The sequence below is a fragment of the Chaetodon auriga genome, chromosome 7, assembly GCF_051107435.1.
Source record: "Chaetodon auriga isolate fChaAug3 chromosome 7, fChaAug3.hap1, whole genome shotgun sequence".
Taxonomy (NCBI): domain Eukaryota; kingdom Metazoa; phylum Chordata; class Actinopteri; order Chaetodontiformes; family Chaetodontidae; genus Chaetodon; species Chaetodon auriga.
In genome coordinates, this window is record NC_135080.1 from 15,825,307 (window position 1) to 15,852,857 (window position 27,551).

A 27,551-nucleotide genomic window follows, 5' to 3' on the forward strand; every position below is an offset into this window, starting at 1 on the left:
AAAAAACATTAATCTGGCATTAAATATAAAGTTGAATGAAATGCAGAAGCACACCGCAGTAAGCGCTGTTATATGGAGTCAAATCAGTCTCGGTATTAATGAATGCACACACCTTCATTAACAAATGTGTTTTGTAATTTACATATAAATGACTCTCTCCACAATAATTGTTTTCAATGCACACAAAATATTCACTGTTATATATGTAAAAAAAAACAAAAGAAAGAAAAAAAACATAAAAAAGTTCACCAATGTATTTGTGATCCACACATAAAAATATTTATAGTTTAAAATTAACGTAGAATCCATGAGTTTTTAAAAGCATTTGCAATTTTCACCAAAGCACATTTGCCACTTCTCCTACGAGGCTCAAATGTATTCTGACTGAGTGTATGTTGCTTAAAAGACCTGATGAAATGTTACTTTGTTATCAGCAATTGTTCCAGGCCTCTGACCTTGACTGAAAATTAGATGTGGACCTTTGAGGAATAAGTTTGAGAACCCCTGCCTCAGGTTATCACCGTCCCTAAAAGCATTAGTAGAGTTTGGCATGTTGCCACTCTTTGGTCTTGTTGTCCTGCTCTGCTGGCCTCTTTGTCAAGGACTTGTCCTGTTAAGGGCTCATCATACAGCCCTATAATCTACTTACACCCTCATGGTGACTGTGTGTGTGTGTATGTGTGCATCTGTGATCACAGTGGAGAGATATTGTGTTCATTGGGAATGGCTTTGACCTGGAGGGCTGGACAAATGAATAAACTCTGTTGTTTCTGTCCTGTAGGGTGATGTCCTGTACACATGTAGAATAAGTTCTGTGGCTTGATAAAGGTCGACTGTCATTGGCAGACACCTAAAAATACATTGAATTAACTCCATTACTGTTCAATTACGATAGCATGCGTCATGGTCTACTCTACTGTCCCAAGCTTAGTCTGACCGTGCTTAAGTCACCACTTTGACAAAACTTAATGCACCGTGCCTGCATCGCTACATAACTAAAAGAAATGCATTTAGCAGTGTTTTGCTAAAACTGAGATTTTGGAACAGGCCAAAAATATAAATAATGGACAGACTGTAGCTCTTGAAGTTTTTCTGCACATTGATCCCTTTTTTTCTGCTGATTAAACAGTGTCAAAAGTTTCAAATTGACTACAGCTGCGGTTTTGTGAAGAAGCAGACTTTTTTACTGTACCTGAGGTAAAGTAATGAGGCTAGTTTGCTTCAAGGTTGGACCAGGCTATCTGGGATTAGAATCCCTCAAAACTAAAAGGTTGACATGGGTTCCCCGCAGATTGTAGTAACAAAATTGTACAGATGTGATGGGCAATTTGTTAACCACTAGTTACTCAAAAAGGAAAATACAGGTTCAGGGCAATTTATTCGTTTCAACATGATAAAAGCAAACTGTACACACTTGCATCACAGCACCACATGCAGCAAAGGGGAGAAGGATGCCAACAATACACCAAGCTGTTCGTCTTAACACTCAGAAACAAGGAGGAGAAAACAACGGAAGAGAGCTGAGGTCTGATCACGCAATAGAGGGAAAACCTGCAAAAAACATTAGCAAACCCTACAGTTGGTACAAACTTTTCCAAAACCCGTTTACCCATTAGCTGGGACTAATACGAATCCATATACAAAATCAAGGCACAGATAACAGGACAGTAGCATACAGGCAAAGCAACAATGGCTGTGACCACCACTAAATATTAAACCGTTTAGATAATTTACTTCAAACAATGCAGTATCTAGCAACCCAGATGTGACAGTCGATACCTCCACCAATGGACCTTCAAGACAAGTGCAGTATAACGTAAACTAATGTTACACATCACAGGCAATAAACATGTTTTTATATATATATATAAGGAAGACTGCTGACTCATCTAGACTGCATATAGCTTGAGTGCCAGTCACAACCAGGACAAACTAAAATGATCAATGTGTGTGGAAAGTGTGGGCACGTATTTGCTGCTTAACTGCCATTATTGATACTGCCATTTTTGATTATTGGTGCTTACTTGAAGGTCTGCTTTGCGATTATTCAAATAATTGTAACTAATTGTACATGTGAAGCAATGATTTTCTAATGCTTGATAAGTTTGTAAAATTCTATGAAACTAACAAAGAGGACAACTGTAGCCATCATTTAAAAAAAAAAAAAAAAAAAAAAAAAACAGGTCCCCACCACATAGCAAATACCAATTTAACCCCTGTTCAGTGTGTTGCAACTCTCCAGTGAACATTTGCTGCCTAGCACCCACTCTACTCAGCAGGGATTAAGCACACTAACACTCAGGCACACACACACACACACACACGCCAAATACCCTCTATCCTGATCCTCGGTGAGAGGTTGTAGAGATAGAAGCAACGGGAGAGCGAGGACTGATTTTTACAAAAGTACTGTTTACAAAGAAAGAGAGAGGGAGAGAGAGAGAGCAGTCTCACCTCTTTCTACAAAGATGATGTGATCGACCCTCATGATTGTGGTGAGTGCTTTTGACCATCTTGTGATAATACCTGTTGCTGTTTGATGTTCCTCCTGTGTGGATGTCAACATTAGTGTGGGTGGGTGCATATGCCTTTCATATTTGTGTCTGTGTGTTTGTGTGTATCAAAGGTTTTTGTGATCATTGCTGCAATTACTTGTTTCTAGTTGCAATAGTGGCTCCTCGCACCCCAGTGGTTCAGTTTGAAATATTCAGGCAAACTGTTATGTTCAGCTTGAGTTCATTCACATCCCTGTTGCCCCCGCCCCATGGCGTGACTGTTGTGTTGGCATATGTTACACTAAACCTAATGGTTCTTCATGGTTGATGGTTCACATAAATTTTCTCAATGTGCAGCAGGTCTCAACACGCGTCAAAACACACCATAGGTTTAACTCTGTGCTTTACACCTGTCACAGCTTCCCTCAGTGACTCTTCACTTGTTTGTCAGAAATTGTTTTTGGGCTTTTCTGTGGGCTTTTAATGTTGTGCTTCTTTGCATAGCTGAATGCCAAGTTAATTTTGCAGACTCTGTCTCTCTGGTAAATGTGGACATGTGGTGGCTGGAGTGGCAGCAATCAAAAGATGAAATGGTACTTCATAGATCCAAAATGCATAATCACACAATCACACATAGTCAAACATGCCAAGGAGAGATTCTTTGATCTGTCATGTTGCAGCTTTTAGCCAAAGGACACAGGAGGTGCTGTTGCATCTTTAGCTCACAAGTAGGGCTGTCACAATCATGACATTTTAGTTGACAATTAATTGTAATACAAATGACTGAGATTAATGATGTCTTTTTATGCTCATTTTATGCAACTATTCTATTACAAGCCTAATACCATATTTGCCAAATGAAAGCCAATAGTGAAATAAAGGCCAGTTGCGGTGCACACACCCAAATAAAGGCCAGCCTCAAATACAGGCACGGGGGGGAAAAAACAGTGTGGATAAACTCCTAGGGCCTGCTTATATACTGTGCATGCCAACTAAGCATAATGAACCATTGCTTTAATTTAATAAATCTAACAACATAATCATGGGTAAACTCGGGCAAACTGGTGGCCTCATGGTGGCCCTGGAGGAAAAGTCATCACAGAAGTCATGAGTCATTACTATCTGTCTAATAGTTGTCATATTTCATTCTCAACAAGTGGTGGACCAGCCAAGCAACACACCAATATTGTCATCCTCAGAACCACACTGAGTCACAGTTTGATTGTTGTGCATCAGTGCATAAATTGCATGATTTTCTGTTGGTTGATGGCTTCTATACTAACTGCAGAAGACTAGACTATTATGGACTGTGTACCGTTGCTATGTAGCACGGAGTTGGGACACAGCATACAGTGTGTCTCTGCTGTTGTCAGGAGCTTGGCAGTGTAGATGTTTGACCTGGGAGGAGAGTGGATTGCATGTTTGTATGGCTGATGACTGCTGTAACTGTTTAGCACAAAGAGGAATTATGGGGGAGGTAAATGGATTAGTGTAAGGCGGTTTAGCTGGCTTCCTGCAGCTTCAGAGGAGGGAACACTGACATTGCCTCTTTTTTCTGTCTGATTTTTCACTTCAATGAATTACTTTAGCTGCAACAGTTGAGGGAAAAAAATCATCTCCTGCAAGTTTGTTTTATTCAAATAATTAGCTTTGTTTCATCTCTAAAATCAATAAATATCACACAAAGAATGTAATATGGGGAGCTTCAAAGAAAGATTCAGAATGAACAAGGCTGCATCAAAACAAACCACATTAGATGGAGAATAAAGGTTAGAATGTTTGCAGTATCTTGATATATTGAATGTTTTGACTTTTCTTATTGAGGCCACGATGTGTAGAAAGAACAGGAGGACAATAGAAAGGAGTACGAGAAAGCAAGAAAAAGATTGTGATTGGCCTTTACTCAGCCACAACCCACAGCACATCAGGAAAATAAGGTGAGGAAAGTGTTCTTTTAATTGAAGCTCCCAAAGGACAAAGGTTCAGCTTGTTCACTTCAGATTGCTAATATTGTTCTTGTGATCTTTATCCATGCGAGCTTTGCTTAATTTGCTGTCTCACTGCTGCTTCAGCAAAAACATCAGTGCTGCAACTGAACACACACACACACACACACACACACACAAAGATACATAGACACACAGTGAAGTCTGACACCACAGAGGAAAATTTAATAAAGCAAAGGCAAACACTTGGGCTGATGACACATGACTGACGCACCCACAATCACACATAAACACTTGTGTTCTACTTTCTAATTTTGTCAGAAGGAATATCTGTCATTGTCATAGTCATTTTTGGCCAATTTTGACAGCCCTAGTATAAATTTAATATTTAATTTGGTGTCCACAAATTAAAATTCTTCTTAACTGTACGATTTAGGAATCTGTATATTTTGTAGTGGAAGACTGGAAGTCTCTTAAAATCATTAAACTGAAAATTTCACATGATTGATTTTTGTAACATAGGTGGTCACTGGTGTTCATGCTAATCACATGTTGCAAGTCCCTCAATCTGCTTGAAATGACATGCTAATTGTTAACAGAGAACATGAAAATGATTCTCAGATTCGCCACAGGCAATGCAGATTACTATATGGAGACGCCACAAGTGAGTGGAAATATACTTAATGGCAATAGCGGATTGATAACAGCCATCAAAATTTGGATTTGATATGATGAAAAACTTAAAAATGACAACTTTAAAGATCAAAGACACGTCTTGATAAATGAGTAAAGTTTTGTTAAACAAGAGGCTGCATGTCCTTTAGTGTCAAATTGATTAAAATTTCAAGAAAACCATCACTTATTTCTGTGACTTGTGAACGTAATCATTAATTATTAAGTAATCACCAATTCATCAAACTCTGGCTGATGTTCAGCCAATATCAAACCAAGGATATATTTAATGTAGCAATGCTCACAAAAATCCGAGTTTTCTCAAGTACAGCTCAATTTGCATTGAAGTTTTCTCTTATTTCTTGTTTTGTTTTTGTTTTTTTTTTTCTTTTGAAATAATATTAACATGTGGGAGATTTCTCACATATGAACTCTAGATACATTTATACAATGTGTGTAGTTAAAACTAAAGGCTCTTATTATCAAGCAGATCATTGCATAGTTCTTTCATCCTGCCGAAACTCAGCTCCTTTTGTTAATCTCCTGTTACAAACATACCAGCTCTGCAGCAGTTTGCACAGCATTAAGCCGTATCAGTTGCTTAAGTGTTGAGTTGGATACAACCTTGCTTGTCGAGTGTGGGATTTCAAATGTGATGAAGTAGTTTGTAAGATAAAGCCAGGTGTTTCACCCAGAGTTAACATGAGTTAATGCTTCTGTCAGTGCAGCCATCACTTTCACTGTGTAGCTCCAACTCTAACGATTTGTGCTGTCACAGTTTGTGCTTGTGTCTCTTAATCTGTGGCTGTCAGAAAAGACAGCATGAATTTCCTGCCCTCATTGGAAGGCAAAACGTCTGTTTTTACTGATGTGAAAAGACTAACCTCCAGACCCTTGTGCTGAAGGATGAAGTGCATTTGTAACCTTAATTGCTGTTGCAATTGTGCTTTGGTACTACAGCAAACACTCATTGAGCCACCACTTTGTGTCAGACATACAACAGAAGAGCAACAGGTCTATCTGTTTACTGCATAACCCAAAAAACTCACTGTGAAAAGTCTGTTAATTATTCCCCTTTATCATCCTGCCATGAGCACGGCAGTGTGCAGTAAAGTTAAGGCACTGCGGAGTTGGAGGTGTGCAGCCTGTTGCCTCTTCATCCAACAGCTCACTGTGGCTTCACTTCAGAATGATCCAATGTCGAAAAATACTGAAAATGACAACTGTGAGGGATGGTGGACATACAGTTGATGAACAGCCAGTGATCAGTAGGGACAGTTCTGAGTAATGGATCATTTACCTACTAATCAGCCATGTACTTGATCATTTATTTAAAACAATGTGTATGGTTTCTACATGAAGTTATGTACCATTTGCACATAATAGCATGTGATATTGATAATCCTGAGCTAAATAGGGAGAATGTGAAGTCAAGATGAAGACCAATGGCAGAAAATGAGTAACCTACTCAGTTATTTTCACGATAACTCCCACAGCTTCACAAATCCCTACTTCATTCTCTGACTGCTCTTTCTCTCTCTCTCTCTCTCTCTCTCTCTCTCTCTCTCTCTCTCTCTCTCAGTAAGTCATTGCTCTAATCTTCACAGGAAGCACTAATATGCAAGTAGCTTAATGAACACCCTGGCACAATTATAGAGTAGGGAAATTGCTGAGTATTCCAATAACATGCTGTACAGGGTAATACAATGTCCCTTGCAGATCTCAGGAACAATGAGTTAATAATAGTTAGGAAACAATGGCATCTACATTACCAGTCTACCCTCTCTGGCCAATTTCTGCTCCCTGCTGCAGCGCTCTCTCATTGCTCTCAACAATGGAAGATAATGACAACGGAGCACAACAACAGAGGACTCTTTTCATCTCTGTACTGCTTTGTCTTTCACTGTTTTCCACTGACTGATGCTCTCATCTGATTTCTCTCTTGCCTGTCTTTTTGGTTACTTATCTCTATCCCTTCTCCTCCATCGCAAACACAAACACTCGCAGACACACAGTCCTGGGCACCAGTGGGCAGGAGGGAGAATGTGGGGTACTAAATTATTCAGACTCCGAGCAAGAATTGTCGCCATCGATGAACACAAACCTACGAGTCTCCATTCACAAGTGTTTATTTATGGACTTTACGGCGCCAGTAAAAAGGCCAAGGCTCTGATCATTTCCTGTCCATTCTCGGAGTGTAAATGAGAAGCTTTGACCAGTTTAGATGAGGGCAAAGTTTCAAGAACCCCTCAGATAAAGACTGTGAGGGGTTATTGATGACAGCCATGAAACAGTATGACTGCAGCGCATTGATCCAGGCAGTTATTGATTAGAGTGATTTATGGCATAATTATTTACATGTACACATTTAAACACCTATGTCACAAATAGCATTTTAATATTTTACAATGACTTGGACTTAAATACAGTGCAAATGCAACAGATGGAAATTAGCCGGCTAAGCTAACTGCTTTCTGATGGGTATATTGACAATATTTATTATCAAGTTATATCAAGTTCTGGCTTGTGTATGCTATGGTATGCGTGACTGTATGTTAAGGAAAACTCTATGGCCCAAAACTTTCATGCAAGAACTTTATGACAAAGTCTTCACAGGAAGGTCTTGACAGAAATCATACCAGGTTTCCCCTTGAATCAGTATTTTTAGTAACCAGCCGGAGGTCAGCTTTTTATTCACCACCACTGACAGCAACATGTTTACCACGCTCACCATTCTCCTTGAACTCACCCCCGTTATAAAAGAAGAAAGCTGAGACTTCATTTCATCTCTCTCTGTGGTGTCACGCTCATAAGCAGAGGACATTTTCATTTGGCTGTGAGATTCCCTGAGGTTAATTTTGCCGACTACCTAACAAAAACAAATCCATTCTGCTGCACAACTTTGACGATTCTGCCCCCTCCATCTGTGATTATCTGTGTGTTCATCAGCCACTGATAGAAAAACGGCAAACCAACTGAGATAAACAGAATTCCTGATACTAAAAAATTGATGCCTGAAGGGACTATTGCCACCACAAAAGGGGAGCCCACATACTGCTCAAATGTGCGGTGGTTTGTTTCAAAAGAAAAGCGCACATAAAACCCATTTTACATAATTTGGAATAATTTATGTTAAATTAATTGATTCCAAAATTTTCTTATTATACTCTCTGTTTGAGATTTGGATAGTGAGCGTTTCCAGTTTGACTGGAAGGAAAATCCTGGCTGTACACTAACTATATACTCCTGTTGCAGTGGCTTGGCTGCTACTTGGACATAAAATCGGCAACAGTCTGGCACAATGGTTAGACGGATCATCCTCTAAACAGAAGGTCACAAGTCCCCCCCCAGTGACCCTGTGCTCTGTCACAGTTTTAGTAAAGCAATATAAACCATTTCTCTGATATGAAGTTGATCTGAACCTGCCTAAAGGCTGGCTCAATGTTACTGATCTGAGGCCTGATCTTAAAAGTGGTTCGTGAAACAGACAAGACCTCCAGATTATTGCTTCAGGTACTTCTTTTGACCAGGAAGTTGGACTAAATGGCAGCTGTGGATGTAGTGTTAAGTGCTAATGATGCTAGCATTTGTATGTTTTATGGTACGATGGCAGGTTTTTCACTCTGCCCCCCACATTTGAGACAATATTTGACCCGAGTGGACATTTTATCCATGTGGAAATGTTGCTGTAGAAGTGCACTGATGGATGCAGGTCTGTGATTGGAGGACTAGACGGAGTGAGCCTCACTCATGCCTACACACATACTATCCACAGGAGCACAAGGACTCATTTTTTGACAGCCATATTGATTTTTTTTGACAAATTTCTTTCTGAATTTGGTTTGGATGTGCGGTTAGCTGAAGCTCTGACTCCTGCATCGATTTTCTCATTACACATCAGTTAATCTATATATGCCAACTGGGCAAGTCAACAAATAAGATTTGACCAAAATCTCCACGGTGCAAGAGAAATTGTTATTAATGGCATTTGTCACCTATCCTGAGGTTGGTGTGATTTTTAACCCAATATCTCATATGAATGTCAACACAGTATCCTGGCAACATGGGAGAGAAAGAAAGGAAGGGTGTGTTCAGAGGTGAAATGGTCCCTCACAGGACCATCCATCATATGTTCAACCACAGATGGGCGGTCACACATATACTGTGTGACTTTTCTCATGTGTGTCAGCAGCACATGTTCGTGTGCTTTTGTTGTGTATGTATCTGTGTGTGAATATGTGTGTTCCTGCTGGGGGACACTGAAGTGTACAAAGGGGGCCGGGGTTGTACGGGATGCTGTCAGGACAGCGATGAGGATCCAACAGTACGAGCAGTAGTTTGACAGCTGACATTCTCCAGAGGGCAGCCGAATGGACAGGCAGGAGTAAACAAGGCGCTAGCCCTGGCATGCTAATGAGGCATGAGCCTTAATTGCGTTTGAAATGACAATGCGGTGTTAATGCCTGTGTAAGTCATAAATAGTATGCAGTAATGATGAGGGTGCTGGATGATGTGTGTGTGCATGTGCAATAACCCCAAAAATGGAAGTTTCAAAGGTCTCTGCTGAGGAATAATCATATGGGTTCATACAGATGTGGAAGCAAACAGTAATTTCAAAAGTTATGTCAGGTCATTTAAAATTAGACTAGAAAATGAGTCAAAAAATCAAATATTTCCTAGGCAGACGTTTCAAATTAAAAGTCTACGAGGAATGGATATGCCCTTTGAATATTTATTACTTGAATGATAAGCACACATCACTTACACATCATGCTTCAGTTGTGATTTTGAGAGAGGCTGCTGGCAAGCGAGACAATTGGTAGGAGAGGGTGATTATGAAAATGGATGAGAGAGACGGTATAAAGACAGTCATTGATTTCCGCCTTTTGCTGGCAATGCTGGTTCAGTTTCAGCAGCACTTGCTTTTGCTCAACACTGCGATATAAGAACAATGGTATGTCCTTGTTTTCTGCATGTGTCATCAGCTAGTGAGGATGCTCACTTTTTGCCTGGGACATGTTAGCTTTATCCTCAGTCTGCATACATACATGTGGCCGTCAAGTGCAGTTTCATGAACCATTTTCAGGATTCTCATTTTAAGATGAGTTAGCCAAAAATAATAGCCTGATTTTATACCAACTCGTGGAGCTAATGTTAGCTTAATCAGCTAACTGGTTACAGTATGGCTGATTTGTGTACCCTCGAAGTTGGCAGGCACTTGCAAGACATAGGAAGCCTGCTTTTGCTCACCACTGTGTAAAATCAAGGGACAAAAAGTCTCAAGCGTTAACTTTGTTATAGTAACCTGAAATATGTCCCACGTGACATAGCTTCACAGTCGTAGCAATAATAACTAAGGCGGGCAGCTGAAGTACATTAAGCCCTGCCTTGTATTTGAGAATTCACAGGATTTCATTTTAAGAATTGTCTTTTTCTTGCCCCTTTTTTTGTATTTCTAAACGTTTTAATCTAATGAACATACAGTATATGAGGGAAGGATAAATCTGTGATTTCCAGGGTTTTCTACATCCCAAATCCCCAAGAGACCACACACAGTACAGTGGTGAGTGTGTAGACGCTGTTTCCCTGTGTCTACTGTGCATTTCTGTTGGGGGCAATTCACCCCAGGTCACTGCTCCTGTCCCTTTGTCTGCCTCTGACTTCGTGTCAGCTCACAGGAGGTGACAGGGAAGATGCTGAAAAGAGTGTCAGAGTGAGAAAAAGAGAGGGAGGGAGGAGTGGAAGTGGAGAGAGCTGGAGGGGAGGACAGGGTGAGAGGGTGATAAGAGTAAAATGAGAAAGAGGAGTCAGAAAGTGTCAGAGGAAGCAGGAGAGGTGCATGAAGGCATAAAGAGAGTGGGAGGAGGAGAGGTGTCCCTGTAGTAATCCTGTTAGAGAGGAGGAGATCAGGTTGGTGGTGTGGTGCTGTCGTTCTGAGGAGATTTTCTTCCCTGGCCTCTGAAAAATGTTACAACATGCCATAGATTTCCTTTAATTGAAACCTCTCACAGTGTCACTATTAGCCTGTTCCTTATAAGCAGGTGCTTCAGAGCTAATCTGCTGTTGCTCTCTGTAGAGAAGTTGTTTTCATCATTTATCAAGCAAAAAGGCCAAACATGCTGTAAGGACTTGCAGCTTTCGTCTGTTTAAATTGTTGTTGGCTTACTGTATGAACTGCTGCTGAGGCAAATGCTAAATTTAAAATGTCCCTTTGGGTCTTTGAACTTAAGCATTTTGTGACAATTTTTAGGAAGCTCTTTGTCAATATTTCTGCCATATTTTTGCCTATTGCAGATGTTTCTGTAGCTGCATTTATGTTGACTGATAAGAAACAAGAAATGACAGCATAGAAAGGTGTTTGTTGTCATTTAGAAGCATATCATAGTATGTCCACCAGGGGGCACTGACAAATTTATTTTTCATCTATTAGCATGTTGTGCTTAGTACAGAGTATCTTTGTCACTTATATATTCTTATATTCTTCTTATGCGAATTCTTTATTAATCAAAGGGAGTTTTTTAATGTTATTTTTTACTCAATTGAAAACAATAACCATTTAATTAATTTTTAATACAAATAATAATGAGATGCACCTGTAGTGACAGAGTTATCAGGCGCGCAAATTTCCACCTCTCCGTATTGGCCCTGATGACATCCCTTCCTAACACGATTCCCATTGAGGATTAGTTTGTACGACATGTTGTTCAGTCACTTTGGAAATGTGTTCGTAGTTGTCCTGAACGGCCACACTCGAGGGCAGGGTGAAAACAGAGGGGGGAGGACGTGATATCATTGTGGGGCAACATGCATATTTTCAGACAGTGTCTCCTGGGCAACATTGATCATGTTGCACTCAGTTGTTCACATTAAAAGTGACAGAGGTCAAACTATGGCTCCTTCCTCACATCAACACAGATGACCAATCGCAGTGTGAAGCCGGGCGTGAATGTCAGATGGTTGCTTTGACAGATGCACCCCCCACATCCTGACATCGGAAAGGTGTCAGGGAGGGGGTTTGTGAAGCAATTTGCTTTTTGTCTCCCATTACTGACATTAGGATCCATCCATTGCATTGGATCTTTTCACACCCAGTGTGGACAGAAGGAATTATCACAATAACTCTTTCAATGCGGGAATGGGAGTATTGTATCATCACACACTTGAAAAGCATATGCGAACACATCCTTTAAGAAAAGAGGCCATACTGTAGATGATAAATTTTGTCAGTTAGACTCAGCAGTGTTCATCTTGTTTTTTTTTTTAAACCCCTTTTTCATTGGAATAGGAAAAGAAAAGAGGCTTGCCCTCTTTAGACACTGACAGCAGCGGTGAGAGAAGATACCAAATGACCAGATCATGCATGCGAACCAAATCCCTCACCACAACTCAAACACCCCAAGGCATTCAATACCAGCGTAACCTCAAAGTGTTCTTTAGAGATATAACTTCATGTGACTTTACAGTAAATGGATGCTGTCAGACTCTTGTTACAGAAATGGGTTTAAGTCCCCATCTTTCTCTATTTTCATCCTTCTCTCTTTGTCTTTCCGTTCTCTCTGTTTGCTAAAGAGTGTGTGTGCGTGTGTGTGTGGCCATGTATCACTCACATTGTGGGGACATAAATCCTTTTACACAGTCACACTGTGGGGACTCGCCTTACTTGTGGGGACAAAATGCAGATCTCCATAATGTTTGTGTGTTTGTGTAGTTGTCCTCTGAAAGGAATGTTTCTGTGGAAATGATAATTTTGCGAGTTGGCAGTGTCCCTCAATGTAGAGACAAATGTATTTTCAGATGGCAGCCAATGCATGAGTCTGACTCCCAGCAGTGGGTGTTGTGGGATGACTGTGGCCTTATCATAGCTGGCCAAGGAGCCCCTGGATCCCCTGGCTCATCACCCAGCAGCCGATTACCTCCTCCCTGAATCTCTTCATTGTTTCTATTACACTGAGGGGCCTGCACTAGTAAAAGTGATGGAAATTTTAAACTCCATGTTGTCCTAGAATATACTGTACCGTTGAATAAGGCAACATAGTTGAGTAACGCTTTGGGAGACTGGTCAGTAACCAAAGGTGCCAAGTGCCAGCTCTGAAAAAGACACTGAAACACAATGATGCATAAAGCCTGTTAGGGATGTCCCAACACTAAATCAAGCTTTCCCCCTTCCTTGTCAATGTCATTTAATGTTGGGTATCTGCCATTACAGACACTTTTTTAAAAAAAATATATTTAGGTTTTCCTGAATAAGAGACCTTAGCTTAAAGCAGGCTTCATTAAATGTTGTAAAGCCAATCAAATAAACAATAGGATTCACCATGTGCTGTGGGAACTTGCGATGGGACATTTTGCAAGCCCCCCCCCCCAAGTGTCCGAGTAGCACTTTTTACAGTGTAGGCTGAGTCGTGCTTCTCCTCTGCTCTCAGTGATTAACTCCGTTTGTCATAAGACAGTGAGAGAGAGACATGAATGAGGCTCTCACAAGTGTCCTAGATTAATGGATTATAGATGAATGGTCTTTTCCCTTCTCACTTGGTGATAAATGAAACACTTTATTCTCTTATTCTACTGCTCAGTCGCTCTCTCTCTCTCTCTCTCTCTCTCTCTCTCTCTCTCTCTCTCTCTCTCTCTCTCTTCTTCACACCTCTATGTCTCAGTCTTTTTCAACAGTATGGGATTGAATTTTTAGCCTTGTTCTATGGAGTGTGGTCTGTCCACTCATGGCTGGCTGCTTCCAAACATATTGCATCTGGAAAGGTCACGGCCACTAGCTTGACACCAAATTGTTGGGTGGGGCGACTCATGCCACTCTCTCCTGTTGTCACTGCTCCCTGCCACCACCTGACTCTATACAGCACTCACACTGTCACCTCCTCTCTCTTTTCACTTTCCTTCCATATACCTGGAAGACACCTGTCTGTCTGACGGAAACGATATTAAATTTTTAATAACATGTTTGTGCCCCTGCCATGTTTACCTAACATTAACATTGTCTTTGGCTCAGTGCTCCTTTCACCAGCCATTTTTCAACAGTCCAAACCCCAAAGCCATTCAGTTTCCATTGATATGCATGTAACAGAAGGAAACAGCAAATCCTCACATTGAAGATGCTGAAATCAGGGACTGTCTGCTTGAAAAATGATGCAGTGTAGCAGTGCATACACTGTGAATGACAGCGTGTAAATGTGGGATAAGGGATAGCTCCTGCTGTTGAAACAGTATTGCTAAATCTCTACCGGTGGGCACATTTCTATCCTTGCACAGTATGTACCTTCTTACCGCTCAGCTCTATTAAGTGCAGTACTTGAGTAGATGCACAGGGAATGTGTGCCTATGGTTTTCATCAGATTTGACTGTCAGTTCTGGCAACATAAGCAACAACCCCATAACTGTCAGATTTTGACTTGCTGGACACTGAGCATATAAACTGCGCTGTGCAGACGGCTGGTCAGGGAGAACATCAAGTTATTATTCTGATCCATTGTGCTGTCAACATGTACACTTTACAGCCAACAGCAGACTCCGCGGGTTGATACCAGAAAAGCAGTACTAGTGGACACAGTGTAATGGTTACAAAGGTGATGCTCAGGCATAAATGTAGCAGTCACCAGCAGAGCACTGAGTCTGCTCCAGCATGTGAAATGGCAGCAAAGGAGTTCAGTTATTCCTATCAAATATAATAGCCTTCTTCCAGTATGCTCAGTCAGGGACTCTGAGACAGTTTGTTTCTGCTTCCTCTGAAAGGCCTGTACACTAAGTGGAGCAGAGGAGCTTTAGGATGGAGTGCATAGTGAAATAATGTTCATCTGTCCTCCCATGCATGCATATTACACACAAACACACACACACACACACACACACACACACACACACAATGTGTACATGATGGGCAGGTATCTGAGTGTGTGTGAGTGAGGGGGGAGTGATTGCCATTCTTCAGCTTCAGTAGGTCAACGGCCGTGAAGCTCCCACGGACTGGAGAAATTGCTGTATTTAGCTGACAGGGTGATTGGAGAGATTGGCCAGCATGACAGACAGTTGACAAGACAAATGTGTGGACATTGTTATTCCACAGGGACAAGCAAGCTGTCCTCACGTTGACTGTGAACCATATAAGAACCCGTCTTTCTTTCTTTCTTTGACAACAAAAAAGCATAGCATTTAATGCAACTTGGGGTTTATTTTCTCAGTTTCAGCCTTTGGTTCTGTTAGTTTTAACATTTTACTCACCAAAGTATTTGCTGAGGAAAACATCCAAAGGTCAGACAGTCAGACAATCATAGAGACTGTGAACAAACCCCCATGTCAATTTAAACTTACTGTATTTGCCATACATGTGCGCACTTGTCATTATCCAGAAAAATTAGGAATAATTAGCAACATCGTGGATGCACTCACTTGTTTTGCCTCTAGATAAATTGTTGGCTAATGTAGCCAAACTGCTGACTAGTGGACAACCTGTATTATTATTATTATTATTATTATTATTATTATTATTATTATTATTATTATTATTATTTGATCATTCATGTGCCCCATTGGACAAAAAGAAAGAAAATTCCTGTTTTTATGTGCTGGAACTATTTCCTTCTAACTGTCCTCCAGATAGCAAATATGCATATTTCCAATTTATGTATTTGCCTTAAGATATAGTGACTGATTACTTAATTACAGTAAATGGCTTTTAAATCTACAGTCAAGGGCAAAGTTTTTATTTTTCTTGGCTCTCATGTCCCATGTGGATCTGCTCGATAATAAATTTCAGCTAAGAGACAACCTCTAAGAGGCAGTAAAAGACAAACACACTGTAGTCATTCCTCTCACAGGACACCGAGGACTTTTTAAGAGATGTGTGTTAACATCTGAGGTTTACAGTAATTTATCCTTTTTGTTCTTTTTGTCTGTCTTGTTTCTCTGTGGTGTTTGTGCTTCCTGTGAGGGGCCCATGAACTAAGTGGAGCAGCAGGAGTGTTAGGATGGCGTGCACATTGAAATAATGTTCATCTATCCTCCCATGCATGCATCCAGCAGAGAGGGACTTGGCTCACAGTGGAGATTTATCTCAGATTGTGTTACATTATTTTCTTAGCCTTGCACCCAAAATAATAGCTGTCTGAAAGACTCTGGAAAAATAATGTGCTGGGGCCTTTGATCTTCTGAGAAAGTAAGACAGATATTTTTCTTTTGTGTTAGGCCAAGCATGGAGGGAGGATTTTTGCCAACTCTCAAGAAAGCAGATATTTGAGAAAACATGAGCAGTCTTTGCATATTCCACATGTTTAATTTGCTAAAAAATACTTGAGAAACTTGAATTAACTGTTTAATGCCAAACATTTGCTGGTTTTAGTCGCTTTTCTCTGTTCTATATCATTGTAAATTGAATCTGTTCATTGCGCAAAAGAAGCAATTTGACAACGTTATTGGGCTTGGTGAACTTTTGAGTTGTACTTTTCATTACTTTTGTGCATTTTATAAACTATATGATTACTTGATTAATTACAAAAATGCACAACGTATTCATCAATAATAAATAATGACGTGTTTGCTTCCGACTGTGATAGATTGCTTTAGTTACTGGTGTGCTCAGTCGTGGTGTGGTGAAATTTGAACAATAAGTCAATGCTGTCCCTTGTGTTGATGGTTGGAAAGGAGACTGATTTAGACTGTGGTCGAAGTGAATTAACCTGCAAGCTCCACAGTGACTGCCATGTTTTCTAGTTTATTTGCTGCTTGAATTAGATTTTAATGGCACCAGTGATATTTGGCACTAGTCATTTACTTTCTGATCCATCATTATTTTCTCGGTAGGGTTGAGTTAAAGAATCCAAATTTTAGTGAGGTTGCCGCAAAATGTATTCCTCTTTATAGCGATGGTGTTATTTCCAAAGGTAAAACACTTCTGATAATTGTGCCATTCACCATTAATAGCTTGTAAGACCTTCATAATAAAAGCGAGTTAGGCAGGTCAATAAAGAAACAAGCAGGAAAGACACAGAGGAGACAAGTAACAGAGGATGACAGTGAATGTGCGGTGAGTCTGATTAGACTGTGAATCCTGCAGCGCAGGGCTACGCCACGTGCCACTGATCATTAACATGCACTGTGGAGCTACGTGACAAAAAGGCCAAAGCAAAGGCAATTTCATTTCCTAAGCAGGGCCTCTGAGGAGTTCATTTCAAATGCCCTCCAACCACGACTCAGTCTGAATTGCATTTGGAGGGAGCAAAGCGGCGTGATTGAAGGGAAAAAAAAAAACATTTCAGACTTGCCACCAGTTAAAATGCAGGAATGACAAGGCAACACTGAAAAAATATAAAATGTCATGCATACATGATTCCCCCTCCAGTGTGGACTCGGTCTCTGTAAACCATGGCTCAATCCTTGCCTTCGATGGAGGAGATCATCCCGCCTCTGGCAACAGTCACAGGGGCTAGAACAAGCGCTTCACAACACGAGCTCTACTTGTTGCATTTTCACACCTCCAAAGCTCGCTGAATGACAAGACTTAAGGACATAACTGGTCTGGAGCTGTCAGAATTGACCAAAAATGGCATTTGATTATTCCCCCTTAAAAACACATAGGTTGGAACCATTTGACTCATCAAAAGGCACGCAAACCAACAGCTTTCCTATTCGGAGCATTGTTGTCCACAACTGATTTTAAGTTGGTCAGACCATGTTTTCAAGACAGAATATTCACCATCTAAGTCATCCTGCTCTAAGCTGGACATAAATCAAAACCAGCCTACTTTTGATTGTCTTAATGCAATGAGGATAAATGGCTGAAGGACAGTGACTCTGATGGTGAGAAGCTTCTCATTGTGAGCTGAAGTAGGTGCCGTTTGAAAAGGACTTAGCTGGTTCAGAGGGGAGCAGAACACAAAAGGCAGCCAGAGAGAGTGAGTCTCTGGAATCAATGGCATTTAATTAAATTGATATGGTGAGCGCACAATGCAATAGATCAGCGGAGCTGCTCTTCCTGCTGCTGATAAGCCACCTTGCCTGCAACGAAGGGCAAGGGCAGAAGTTGACTTATGTGGTCTTAATCCATCTCAAACAACACGCACACGTTCAAACCCCGTCTCCCTCTTTGTGTAGTTTTACAGCATTTCGCAGTGAATGAGCTTAACACATGGATGGATTTGCAGGCATACACACAGGCAAGAGAAGTGACGAATGAAGTGCTAAACAGGAAAGCAAGAATTTTGCTAATTGCGTCTTCTGCCATCTCTCCACTTTGCCTGGTCGCAGCGCTCGACAGATGATTGGTAATCAGTGGTCTTTGATAATACATTTTTCAGTCAGTCTGCAACAAATGACAGACTTAATTTAAGTCCTGAGCAAATTGTCCTTTGTCCGTCCTTTCTTACCATGAGATATTTCCTGGAGTGTAAAATAAATATCTATTTTTGCACAACCTGTCTAACCACCAGCCTTTAGCTTTCATGTTTCCCCATCCTGTCTAATATTAGTATGCAGCAGCAAAGGAAAAAAATTACGACCTGTCACAACAGTCAGCCTGCACAGGAAATGCTATTTACTTATTGTCCTTTTTTCTGAAACTTTTTTTTTTTTCAGAAGAAGGGGGAGGGGGTTTGGGGGTGGTGGGTTTATTTTGCCTGCGTGAGTGCACCAGAGGAAAAAGCCAACCAAAGGGCCTGCCTTTTTAGTAAAAGGTTAGAGTGGGTTTTTCTTGCTCCCAGTGGATTCGCCGTCTCACTCAGGAATAAAGAAAACAACAAACACTCTTGCTAGGGTGACTCACCAGGCTTTAAAAGGAGATTAAATTCCTGTTTCCCCCTCCTTCCTCCCCTCCTTCTCCACAGTAGGCAAGTAATGGTGCTATCTCCCTGCAGATCAGGGACATTGTCTTGAATGTCCTGAGGTTAGACCATCATCCGTTGTGGATGGAGGGAGCTATGGATACAGTATATGGGCAATATTTAACCACTGTGAGGAATCCCTGCTGTTTCACTAAAATGCGTTCTTAAAAAGCAAGCATTGTGTGACTGTGATAGCAGCTGGGCTATCTTTTTATCTTTCTTTGTTACTTCAAAGAGGGACCTGTGCGGGGAGTCTAAGTGGGGTGATGGCAAATACACGGAGATGTAACCATGTAGGGCATCCAATACATAAAACAACAAATTATCATCTCAGCCCATCTTTGCTCCGGGTCCGAAACTGATGACCCCAGCCTCAGGATGGAGTATCTTCGGAAGCTTGAAGCCTCCAAAGATCCCCTGCAGATTGCTTATTTCACGGCCCATGTGTATGATTTCAGTGAGGCCCTCAGGAGTGGAGGGTGTAATGTTAAATGCAGCTGGCTCCTCCATCCTCTGCAAGTGCTGCCTCCATCCCTTCCCTTAACACAACCCAGAGACGCACGCTATTAATAGCTCCAGCAGTTAACAGCTCTAGAATCAAAAGCATTAGATCCATGTTAAAAAAGCATCAGAGGAAATTCAAAGCTCTCACCTACTCACAAGTACTGAGCTTGTGCAATTTCTTTTCTTTTTTTTTGGGGGGGGGGGGGCGGCAAAAAGTATCTCTGTCTGAAGTTATTTGGAGCCTTTGCCCACTCAGATAAAAAAAATAGTGCATGAGAGCAAGCAAACTGCAAACTGCAGTAATTAAGTCAATTCATGTGACCTAAAGATGGACATGGACATGGAGGCACTGCAGGCACATTTTATTGACTGCTTGTACTATTCTTTGAGTATGGAGGGACTGGAAACACTTCAAAGAGAGAGGAGGGAGTCAAACACTAAAGAGCGGCACAAGATGTTGCGACAACTGCACTGCAAGATGAGTGAGAGTTGTTACTAGCGAAATAAGTGTGAATTCATCTTAGCTCTGTTGGGGCTTACACTAACACACATGTGCAAACACAGATACTGGAGCAGAGGTTATGTGGTTGGAAGAGCAGTGGATTATAGCAGAGCATGAAATACAGGTGAGGACGGTAAACACAGCATTTAAGTGACACAATAATGGCAAAATATAAGAGGAAATTTAAGGAGGGATGGCTGAGAGCAAGGAGAACAAGATCAGACGAGAGAGGACAAGACTGTGAGGAGACAAGATTAATATGAAGAGAGGAAGCTCAAAGAGAATAAAGAGGTACTGATTACAAATGAAGGAGTAAAAAAGAGGAGAAAAATGACACCCTGCACAGCCAAAGACGAGGAGAAATACATTACTGAATGGACAGCCATTGCAGTTTTCATTGAAATGTATGTTTTCATGTCTTTGTTTATGTAAATTTCATTCTGTCATTAAGAACTGTCCAACAAAAAACAGCCTATTTTACATACTTAAATGTCAGTGCCATTATATCCGTTTGTCACAGCCTCTCTATCATTCCCTCATCAGCAGCCATTTCAGAACCCAAATTACTCTGTTGATTGTAATTGTTCGTTATGCTCTTTTAACCTCATTCAGACTCTTATTGGCCAGCTCATTGTGGCAAATTGCAGTGTGAGGTGTCAGAGTCAGAGCCGGTGTGAAACAATGTCAGTGGCTTATGACATGACTGCAGGCTGCCTTTCTTGAAAAATAATTTGATTAAAACACGACCAAAATGTTTTTTTTCACACAATTACATCTCCATTACAATACCTTGGTTTTGCAACATTTGCACCAAATTTGATATCCCAATATTACTATATTATCATATCATAACAATATATTCAATGATTGGTCTACTGAACTACTTGTGGGTATTCTACATCCTAATAAACAAGAATAATAGTCTGCAGCCATGCTAGCAGCTCTGTGAGGCTGTATTTAAGCATGGCAATTAGCTACATGCTAACGTATGCATGCTAACATGCTCACAATGAAAATGCTAAAATGCTGATGTTTGCCAGGCGACATGTTTACCATATTTGCTATCTTAGTTTAGGGTGATGGCAAGGGCTGTCAACGAATATTTTAAATTTGTAAATTTGATTTCATATATTGTAAAAAATCTGTACATTTCTTTGTGTAAATTCATATTTAATTGTAGAAAAACAGAAGCAGCATGGCCATGGAAGCTACACTGAATACACTGCATGACAGGCAGGAGTCACAAAAAGTTTCTGTTGTCCTGTAATTTGTTTGATTTAATGAGAAAATCTGTTTAAGTCCAACATATTTAAGTCTCTTTGGTCAAAATGTGTTACTCCTTTTCCAATTTGATGTATTAAGAGTTTATTTCAACCAAACCAGAGTTGGTGGTGATTGTTGGAACAGTGGGAAGATGAAACAAGTGAGATGTATTTTGTTTGTCTCTTTTATGAATGACGTGTGTTCACAATAATGAAATAACTGTTTCTATGAATGGAGTCTGGTGGCTTTGGTGAGAGCAATATGTGACGGCTGTTTCTGGTTTAAAAAAATGGTTTCTGGAATGTAGAATATTAGCGGTAGCCATCACTGCCCATCCTTCGTCTTAACAGGCATCTTTAAAGCTGTACAGTGACAGTAAAAATGCATGAAACACGAGAGGTGTACATACGTCCTCTGTTTGCATGTCTAACAACACGAGGACTCATTTCCACTGACTCCCTGCGTATCTCTTGTCTTGGGTTGCATATCTCAATTAACATCTTGTTGTGCCTCTCATGCTCACTTTGTAATGACTGTATGTGATGAGTGCTTTGTAAATTGGTTAATCACCAGTTGCTGTATTATTTGCAGCCTGTCAATCAATTAATTAGACTAATTGTCTTGTACTCAAAACGAGCAATTGTCTTACAGTGTACAGTAAAACCACCTCTAGTGCCTGACATGTTCCAATCTAGGAAAATTATTTTAGTGATGCAAAAGTGGGATTTTAATAAGACAAAAATGTTATGAATTCTTCTCAGCTGTTGAAGAATTTAACAAATTCAGTCAATGCACTTCTTCCTGCTTCCGGCTGCAATAGTCTTGATTATTATGCTTCATGCTCAATCTATTGGGTACATTTCGAGAGCGTACCAAGTGACCCGTGCAGTCCAGGTAAACTTTCAGAGCAGCGTCGCTCAGGCAGAGCGTAAATTAATATCCGTCCCTGCTTCTACCTCTGAGGGAGGAATCGAACAGCAGTGTAATCTAAGCATATGCTTCATTTTACCATTAACTGTAATTGGGTCCTACTTTCACGTGGAGCAGCTTGTGGTGACAAACATTCTTCCGCCGGGAGCAAAGCAGACAGATGCTCTCAGTCACTCTTTTTCCCTCTGCATCTGCCGATCTCTGCCGTCTGCCATCCCTTTCCGTCTCTCTCTATCCCCCTCAAGTCTTGCTAAGATAATCATTCTTTAGAGCTTGATGACAATAAATGGAGCAGATTATCACTGTGCTGGAACCAGTGGTGATAATCAAGTCAACGAGGCAAACCATGTGTCAGACTGAGAGATTTGGATCTGAATTTTAGCTTGACGCAATTTACTGTTTTGTGTCAGGTTGTGGATCTGGTACAGTAGGAACCACGTCTGTCTGAGTTACTACTGGTATATTTTTATAAAACACTAGTTCTCAACATCACCTGTAAGCGATTCATCTGCAAACATTTAGTCACTTAGTTGCCCAAAGTTAGCTGAAAAGATTGATACTCCACTCATGTCTGTGCATTTAATATGAAGCTAAATCAAGCAGCTGGCTAGCCTCTCTGTTTCCTGTCTTTATGCTAAGCTAACCAGCTGCTGGCTGTATTTACTGTATAGACATGAGATAGGTGTCGACTTCTCATCTAACTCTCAGCAAAAGAGCAAATCAGTGTGTTTTTCAATGTTGAACTATTGCTTTAAAGAGACGATGAGCTTTCCTTAACTCTGAAAGTATTTTACTAGCATAAACATACGAACACACACGCTGCCAGTGAGCACGATCCAGGCAGCAATCATGTCCTGTCCAACATGTGTTTGGAAAAACGAATGAGTGATATATAAACACATTTTATAGGAGACGGGGCTGCACACAGACCAGTCAAGGAACCCGCTGCCTATCATCTGAGTATGATTTAGCCTCTGGTGAACGGCCAGTGTTTCAGGGCTTCATGTAGCAGACGGATATCCAAATAACAGATACCGGACATCTGGGCCAAGACTTCATCTTCCATGTGCCAGTCATTGTTTACAGTCCAGTTAGCAACTTGTTTTTGGTCCAGACGGCATTTCGCCTAATCTCTAAACAGATGTCTTCTTATGAATGCAGAAATCTTTTTAAAAATGGCTAATAAAAGCTAATTTGTTGTCAGACGATAACCGATTGGATCTGAGATTGCATTTCGGCCAATGTATTTCGGAGACAGCCTACTTGCATGCAACCAAAGCCCGCTCAAGCATGATTGGTCAATACTACTCGGACCACAAACAAACCAGAATGCCTTTGATACCAAAATCCCGTACCTTGCCAACAGACTCTTTATTCATATGCAGATATCTGTTTACGGACATTACACACAGACATGAATTTCTCATAAACACATTCTGTACTTGCACATACACATATGAACTTAACTATGGTGGCACTTTCATTCCCCTTCGTTCTCACTTTTTTTTTTGTTCACACAAATACGTTTATTTTCACAAACATACCCCTCATTTGCATGCAGACACGTTTTTTTTTTCTGCCATCTCCAGCTGTTAACTGTCACTGTGTGTATGTGTGGATTAGACTCTGTGTGTGTGTGTGTGTGTGGGGGGGGGGGGGTTGCACATCAGACAATGAGCGTGATCACACTGTTTCAAAAAAGATAGAACAAAACCGTGCCCCCCTTGTGGAGCACAAACTCACTCGAGGTCTCACTGACAGGTTTTGCTCCCCAGCTAAATGCTCACACAATTGATGAGTCAGCCACGATACAAAAATAGGGCATTTTTTTCCACGTCTTTTTTTTTTTTCCTCTCTTTTTGTGTCGCCCATCTTGGATACATGCTATGCACGTTGCAGTCAAGACGCAAACTGTGCCACTGTCATCACACTACAGAATGGAGAGGCTTTATTAACCTTAATACACATTTCAGTGCGTAGATGCAGTTAATCATGCCAGCCATGTTTTATAGCTTCATTGGTGTTTGCAATCAGGCCTCTACTATTCTCAGCTGTAAATAGTGTAATTTAGCTGGGTTATGTGCTATTGTGTTGAGCAGATGGAGGCGCTGATGGAGAGAAGAATAATGACTGTGATGACTGTGGTCTGTACATACTCATGTCTGGCTCTGTAGTTTGCTCAAGTTTCTAAAAATTAAGCTGATACTGGATGTGTAACTGACTGGAGCTTTACTTCACTCTGTTGAAGAAAGGATTCTCTCTCTGAGGAGGGAAGCTCAGAGGACGCCATCCCCAATATCAAAATCATGAAACAGAGTTTGGGTGCCCAACAAGCAGCTTTCATAAGACCACATTCTGACGGTGTGACACAGGCAAATTTTGTGCTGAAATCATTTGATGTGATGTTTAAGCTGAGGCAGCATATACTAGTGATGAAGATTCAACATGACCATAAAAATAGTCCTGCTCATTGGTTTGCAGCACTACCGAAGGGTCTAATTCATGTGGAGAAGTTAAAGAGATTGTCAGTATATTGCCAAACAGTACATATCATCATACCGTCCTGCAAGTGCTAAATGTAAAATCTGATTTTCACTTAGTTTTTTTGCATTGATTTATTGCCTCATAATGTTCACTTGATTTACTTTTTTTTTTTTTTTACGGCCATGCTAGCCGCTCTGTGAGGCTGCTCAAAGGCACAGCAGTGATTTGAACTAAATGCTGACATCAGTATGCTAACATTATTACAATGACAATGTTAACATCATGTTTACCATCATCTTAGTCTGGCATGTTTTGCATGTATTTGCAAGCAAAACCCATTTTGCGGGTATTTCTTCCTAAACCAAAGTATCTTGAACTGATGATGGTGCTAGAGGGAAACACGCGAATGTGTGCACCACATGTCATGACAATCCACCCACCAGTTGAGACATTTGAATCTAAACCACAAAAGTGAACCCTGTGGCGGTGCAAGGAAAAGTCAGGGTATCTGTCCAATACCAGAGGAGATATTTCAGTCTGCACCGAAGTGGTGGACCAACTGACTGACTGACATTGCCATCCCTCGAACCAGCAACCTGGAACGCAGTCATTTTTTTCTGTCTGTCACAGAACTGTGTCATGGCATGTATGATGTAACCATGCAAATTTAATGAAACACCGGTCTGAGTTGAGTTTAATGGGCTGTTCTCGTGCTCAGTAATGCATGATATTGTGTGCATAATGGTTATGATGATGATACCAAATCCTAAGATTAGCAGATAAAAGCTCTTCCAAATGTTTTTGCTTTAATTCTCCCAAAATCATATTTCTGGCACTGTCTACTCATTTTTTTCTCTTGCTTTCTAATTCCTTTGTTTTTTTTTTCTTTTTGTATCACTCAGTTATTCTAACAAAATTATCAAAGGCAAAAAAACACACACACACATTACTTCAGCCATCAATCATCAGTGTCAGATAGAACTAATCGCATTAAGGGGTCAGATGCACTTTTTCCACAGAGTGGCATCATTTTGATTTTCCATTAGGGTCACCTTTCCCACATCACCTAGCTTATATTGATGGGAATCTGGAGTCAAATAACAGCTGAGGGGGAGAGCAAGAGGGTCCCAAGGGGGTAGACGCCTAAAGACGTCATTCTTCTAATGTGCCTGTGTTTAAGTTTGAAAAGCATGAATTATACATTTCCTTTAAATATAGATGGAATAGAACATTTAACTGCTGCAGCTTTTCGATAAAGGAGCATGAATGTTGCACCCCTGTAATTAAGAGATCTTTCTACCATTCAGATGTCTGTCTTCCTCTCTGTCTGTCTTTGCTGCTCTCACTCTCTTGCACTCTTTCTATATGGTGTTTCTCTGTGCTTCTGTCTCGCTGTACGCCCACATCGCCCTTCTTCCCTTTCATCTTACAACCTGTCATCTTTGCCGTCCCTAATTACAGCAGTTAATTACACAGTATATTTCCAGGGACCAAATGGATTTGATCTGCATTGACCTCGCATTATTTGCGCCAAAAGACATGAGGGGAAAATCCATTTTCTGCGCCGCCTGCTGAAGCTTTTCTGCCTTTTACTGCCTCTGACTCTTCTGTTTCTCCTGCATTTAGACTTATAAATGTGACATGGCACGCAGTGCTGTGAACAGACACTTATATATATACACACACACATACATAATGCAGCCAGGGTACAAATATAGCCATCGCTATTTGCCATATTCACCCGCAGTCAGGCATAATGAAGGCTGACATGATTTACTGCTATCCACATGCATCAGAGGGGATCACATGATGCTGGAGGATCATTATAGATACAATCCGCCAACAACTAGACACAGAAGCTCACTTTGTAACATTTCTGCATACATGTATAGATACATAATACATCCCTCTGTCCAGAACCCCAATAAGACCAATGTGCACTCAGATGGCAAGACATACAGGTGCAGAAGACATGCACACATACACGTATTCTTTCTCTGTGTGTGTAGTTTTCTCATACACACCCAATCACAGGTGATGGTTCCACAGTGGTCAGCATCCTGGAGAGACTCCACTATCAGCAATATTAGTGCTTCAGTCGCCTCGCAACAGGAGACAGAAGCCTATTGATTTGTGGGTAATGTTAATGTATGGCTTTGACTGGCTCCCTTCTGGTTCAGCTCATACACACACACACACACACACACACACACACACACACACACACACACACACACTCATGTAGGCAAACACATAATACATTGTACAGCAACTGAGTCATTTATTGAACAAGTATCAGACAGGTTACAGCACTGTTGCCATGTTTCTTTCCTTTCTCATGAAACAAGATACAGGATTATCTGCACCTGATGCCACAACATTGTACAGACAGCAACAACACCATCAGGGAAATGATTTTTAATGGCACGATAGACTAGAACTACCAAATAGAGTAAGGATGCACCATCGTCTGTTCATTCATTCACAGTCTGATGTGCACTGTCGAGCTTTGGGTTTAGGTACAGGGTGTAAGGTTATTGAACTGAAAAGTGGCTTGTATGTGTTGTTGTCTTGTTGTTGACCAGTGTTTACCATGAGAAATGAAACAGTCATCTGATGAATTGAGTTGTCTTGCATGGCAAGCGTTAGCATCAGAAAGGAGAGCAAAGTGGAATCCTTCTTCTGTGTTGGCATAGAAAGTTTGAACAGCTTTTGTATGAAGCTCAACGTAAGTTCAACCAGATGTGCTCAGCTATTGTAAGCAATCTACTCTTGCATCCCTTATTTTTGCTTAATAATTTCTAGCATACCTCTTTGACTGTACTATTCACAAATGATGTCTCTGCCCTCCATTAAATGATCAAAGATTGACTGAGGATGAAATTCAACAAGAAAGTTGGAAAAAATCCTGCAGGAGGATCAGATTTGGACTCAC

The 27,551-nt window shown here is 40.8% G+C and overlaps 1 protein-coding gene across 2 annotated transcripts in view; it reads left to right on the top strand.

Moving 5' to 3' along the window:
• Window positions 1-2,380: 2,380 nt before the first annotated feature.
• sphkap (SPHK1 interactor, AKAP domain containing) overlaps window positions 2,381-27,551 on the top strand; it is a 94,481-nt gene continuing 69,310 nt past the window's right edge. For both annotated transcript variants that reach the window (XM_076734683.1, XM_076734685.1), the window contains exon 1: window positions 2,381-2,495. The gene's annotated coding sequence lies outside the window, so the exon portion shown is untranslated. The remainder of the gene's footprint in view (window positions 2,496-27,551) is intronic.